Below are 5,700 nucleotides of genomic sequence, written 5' to 3' on the forward strand. Positions count from 1 at the left end.
TACAACATATAAGAAAACTATATATATAAATAGATACAATTGTATTTATTAAGCCACAAGTATATTACCTGGAGTAAAAGTGATGTTTAAAATGTATTATCTTTTTCATGTAATCCCTTCTCTTCTCTTCCCTAGAGAAATTAACAAGGGCCTTCATATGAAATGGCATAGGTATAGTGTTTTCAGAGATCCGTAGAGATTACTTAACAGCTTTTTGGGGGGATTAAGGGTAGGGTGGAGGATAGGAAAGTCTTCATGAAAGGTATGATATTTGATACTCGTGTTGAAGTACAGGGTACCTGGATGTACATGACAAGCAGTGTGCACAAAGGTGTTATGCCACTGATGAATTTTAGTGTTTTCAATTTTAATTTTTGTGGACTACAAAATAGATGCATAAATTCATGTGATATATGTGATGTGCTGATACAACATAAATAGCCAAAAATATGATCATTATTAAAAACTTTCTCACACTAGTCAGGTTAAATTTTAGATTGATTTGTGTTTTCAAATTTAATAGAAAACTAAATGAAGTTATATTGACAACAAAAGGCTTAAAGAGGTTGTTAAATAGAAAGATTTTGCCTAAAATGTGGGTCTGAATTTGTGTTTGTAATTATTCTGATCTTAAAATCACTGAAAAGCTAATCTGCCCTTGCCAGAAAAATTTTGAAAGAAATACATTTTATCCCTGTATCAAAACATCACAAATATGTCATAAAATATACATATATATACTATGTACACATAAAAATTAAAAATACAAATAAACTAAGTGTAATATGATTACAATATTTGTGAACGCTCATGAGTTCAGAGAAAAAAACTAACATATTTCAGAAGTTAGCATACTCAAATATTTTTGTCTTAGACAATGATAATAAAATATAAACTTTGCTTAATTGTGTTACAGGTAATTAGATAGGCATTAGGAATGTCAGGTGACAGTTCGATGATTATCACACTGCCTCTCTAAAAATGAGAATTTTGCAGCCAGTGCCTGGGAGAGACAATGTCTCTATGATCCACAGCTGTTAACATTAAAGAATTAAGTGAATGCAGATGCCAGAGAGGAGCGACTTCCTGGGCACGTGCATTAAGAGGCAAAATGTTGACGTGTGACCATCCAGGGACACTTTACAAAAAAGGGAAGAAAGCCTCAGATGAGCATATATACAACTTCCTAAACAGACTGTGCATGCTCACTTCCCAAGGGTAAGAAGGACACTGTACATGTGGGCAGCCGACGCTAAAGGAAGAATCATGGAAAAGAGGCGAGCCTACAAAGTCCTAGGATCAAGGTTAAACGGGGCACTTCAGGTGCCCACTTGAGTCTCTTCTAAGTGAGTTTTCCTTTCTTTCCTGTTCTAAAGCCTTTAAAATAAACTTTCACTCCTGCTCTGAAACTCGTGTCAGTCTCATTTTCTCTTCCTTATGCCCCTCAGTCAAATTTTTTCTTCTGAGGAGGCAAGAATTGAAGTTGCTGCAGACGTGTAAGGATTCGCCACTGATAACTCAGATGCCTTATACTGGTTAAAAGTTGCACCCAAAAGGAGTAAGCATGTCATTAATATTAACACAATTGGTTATTACTTGGTTATTACTTTTACAGCAATATTTTCTTTAGAAAAACTTTATGTCTTTTTTTTTTATTTTTTTTTTTGAGACAAAGTTCACTCCTGCTGTCCAAGCTGGAGTGCAAGGGCATGATCTCGGCTCACTGCAACCTCCGCCTCCCGGGTTCGAGCTATTCTCCTGCCTCAGCCTCCTGAGTAGCTGGGATTACAGGCGACCACCATCACGCCTGGCTAATTTTTGTATATGTAGCAGAGACGGGTTTCACCTGGTCTTGAACTTCTGACCGCAGGTGATCCACCTCCCAAAGTGCTGGAATTATAGGCGTGAGCCACCATGCCCGGCCATCATTTTTCTTTTATTAATAAATAAAATTAATTTTGCATAAAACTTGATTTATAGCATAAAACTTATTATAGCATAAAACATATTTACAGTAGATTTTAAAATAAATATTTAAAAATCTATTAATTAATATTAAGAAAATAAAATTCCCACTGAGGATGACATCTTACATCCTGTTATTCATGTGTTGTCTTTTTTTTTTTGATTGATCTGATGTCTCTTGTATGTATAACAATGTTAAATGCAATTGTCTTGTACCTTGAGTTAAGTATTACACATTAAAGTACAACAAGTTGTAAACTTGGGTTTTTGTGATGTAGGAAATGGTTTCCATGTGTTTTGGTCCTCTGATTTCACATATAACAACTTAGTACTTTATTAGTTTAAAAAGAAATTGAGGTTGTTCAAAGTTTAAGCAATTCATCCTCTCTGAACACACATTGCTATTCCCATCCCACCCCCAATGCACAGGGCCACAATACCACAGCTTCCTCCCGTTCTCTCCAGTGTGTGTAACAGGGTCACAAGAATTCGACAGCCATATGCTCCAAGAAGGTGGCCCACGGCTATAGCCCCTCCTTCAATGTTGACCTTCTCTGGGTTTAATCCAAGTTCTTTAACTATGACAACAGAGAGGGCTGCAAAGGCTTCATTGATTCCAAATATATCAACATCCTCCAGTGACCAATCTGCTTTTGTAACTGCTTGTTTTGTGGCTAGAATTGGTCCTATTCCCATAATAGAAGGCTCCACACCCACTTGGGACTAGGAAACTATCCGTGCTAAAGGTGTAAGCCCACGTTTATCAGCTTCTGACTTCTTCATATGAACCACAGCTGCAGCACCATCATTTATTCCTGAAGCGTTGGCTGGGGTGACAGTTCCCATTCCATCGGTAAGAAAGTAAGGCTTTAGCGTGGACATGGCTTCTATGTTGCTCCCATGGCGAGGAAACTCATCTGTTTTAACTTCAATAAGACCTTTTCTAGATGACACCAAAACTGGTACAACCTCTTTGTCAAAATGGCTAGCTTTCTGTGTATTCTCTGTCCTATTCTGAGACAGAACTGCAACCTCATCCTGATCTTCTCTAATCACTTGCCATTTTTTGGCTACGTTTTCAGCTGTAATACCCATATGACAGTTGTGAAATGCATCTGTAAGAACATCACAGAGTATACTGTCAGTCAGCGGCATCTCACCTATCTTTACTCCTGTTCTCAAGTGAGCCAAGTGAGGAGCCTTGCTCATATTTTCCATGCCTCCTGCAACCACAGTGCTGGAGTCTCCTATCCCTATTGACTGGGCTGCAAGGCACACAGCTTTTAGACCTGACCCACAGATCATCTGGCAGCTCCATGCTGGAATACAGTAGGGAATTCCTGCACCCACACTGGCTTGTCTAACAGGATTCTGCCCACAGCCTGCTGCCAAAACATGTCCAAAGATGACCTCCCACACATCTTCAGGAACCACAGTGGCCCTCTTCAAGTCTTCTTTGATGACAGTGGAGCCCAAGTCTTGGACAGGAACAGTAGCTAAGGCACCATTGAAGGAACCTATGATGGTCCGCGCCGCCGAGACGATGACCACAGGATCTGAGCCTGCATTCATCCTGCCCACGAACGCCTCTCCTGCTGCCCTCTGCCCTGCGCTGCCTGCAAGTTAGGCAAGGCTCCTCCTCGCAGCCCATAGGTCGCCCCCTCATGTTTGTCTTAAAGACCACAGTGGTCACTTGTGTACATTATCCTTGTCTTCACCATATGTCAGTATAAAGTTTCTTATTTGTTACCTTATGTGTCATCTAATGAAGGAACAAACAACTCTCCACTGGTAGGAACAAGAGGCATGAGAAGAACCCCTAAAGAGGACTGTGAGTTCACATTTAGACAAAACTCTCAACTTACTGCTCTGTCCACACAGTTCCCTCAATATCTGTAAAATTATTCTGAAGTATAAAATCTGGGAGAAAAATCCCTCAAATTATAAATTAGAACTAATAACACTTTCATGGGTAAGCAATGAAACAAACCAAAAGCTAAACCAACCTTTCGATGATTGATATTTCTTTAAGAAGAAAATGGAAAATAAATTTAAACATACATTTTGTATTGATTAACATGAAGTTTTCTAGTTTCTTACCTGAAGTTTCCTGAAGGAACGTTAACAGCACTCATTTGACATTAAGGAAGAAGCTGAACGTAAATAAATCCTAGGTGAATAAGCATAATATAATCAGTAATATGATCTTAAATGGAATAAAGATTACGTAAAGTCGTTTATACTTAACATTTTCCACCCACTAAACTGTGAAGCAGATTAACCTTTTGTCAAAGGTGTAACCTTCTATTGGTTCCCTAGCAACTATTTGCCCTGAATTTTGCATTTACTCTCATGATCTCTGTCCCTACCCCCGCTAACCAAGTATGTCAGGATATATCTAAAATAAGATTGACAATAATTAGTAATCTTGAGATTGTTATGAATAAGTATGAGCATTTAATGTCCCTCAAATGCATGAAACAATTATTTTTATTATGATGATGAAAAGAAATTTAAAAAAATTAAAATGTCTTTATTTTTATTTATTTATATATTTATTTTCCTGATTCATGATGATGAAAGTGGGTGGTTTAATTGATCTTTGCCATAAAGAAGATAGTAATTTAGATCATGAAATAACTTTTTTAGAGTTGCACACCTTCATTATGCACCATCCTTGGGGAAGAAAATTACTGCTGTTTCTTTGTGTAAATATTTTGAAGTAGCAAAAAAAACTTAGTATGTTTTTCGGCATAGTGTCCTAAATATGTCATATTTAGCAATAACTAAGCATTGAGATAGAACATCACCATTTGTTGTTTTTGCTGATAAACAAACTTATGGAAATGTGGAAATAAATTTCATACAGCTAATAAGTATGGCATAGTCCCACAGAGACACACTTTGTGTGATAACATTAAAGAGGAAATAAAGGAGAACGGTGGAGGCCCCACACAAGTCTTTTAAGTTCACATCAGCTTGGATTGCATACATCTGACTACAAATATTCATCAGTTTATGGAGTACAAGTTCAATCTTGATAAAAGAGAAGTAATGTGTGTGCTTCATATAATGATTTCTCCATTTTGAATAGCTAAAATAATTAACTTCTCAGCTAAATAAAATGAGTCTTCATGCAAATATTTCAACATGAGCCCTCAGATGGAAACTTTTCTGAGTCTTTTCACTTATAGTAATATATCTTTTGCCTTCACACTTGTAACATAGCATGTGTGTTAATTTTTTTGATTACCATAGTTTTCACTCAAATCTATTTGATCATACTCTATTTTCTTTTTATAATCCCAATCACACACACACACACACACACACAAACATACACACACACACACACATTCCTTTGAAGCCAAATAATTGATAACTATTTAAAAAAAATTTCTGTTTGGTTTTCTGTACTGTAAAATTCATATCAAATGTATTAACTGTAATATAAAAGTGTTTTGTTTTGTTTTGTTTTGTCTTTTTGCTTGTCCAAGATTTTTACTTGTTACAAGTGGTTAAATTTATATCTAGGACAGAATGAGAAAAGCCAGTAACTTTGAAAATATTGAACAGCATGATTCCCAACTTGACAAAGGAGAGACTCAAAATAAGAAAAAATCGTAATGAACACTGGACACAGTAGGCCTGAAGACTTCCTATGATTCCAATACATTTCTAGGTGTAAAAGATCACTGTTATTCTACTCATCCTCCCATGAAGACAGGCAAAGAC

General features: G+C 36.7%; 1 pseudogene; it reads right to left on the reverse strand.

Moving 5' to 3' along the window:
- Positions 1-2,343: 2,343 nt before the first annotated feature.
- On the reverse strand, positions 2,344-3,587 carry LOC105477358 (acetyl-CoA acetyltransferase, cytosolic pseudogene; annotated as a pseudogene).
- Positions 3,588-5,700: the final 2,113 nt, after the last annotated feature.

Source organism: Macaca nemestrina, chromosome 3 (assembly GCF_043159975.1).
Source record: "Macaca nemestrina isolate mMacNem1 chromosome 3, mMacNem.hap1, whole genome shotgun sequence".
NCBI lineage: Eukaryota > Metazoa > Chordata > Mammalia > Primates > Cercopithecidae > Macaca > Macaca nemestrina.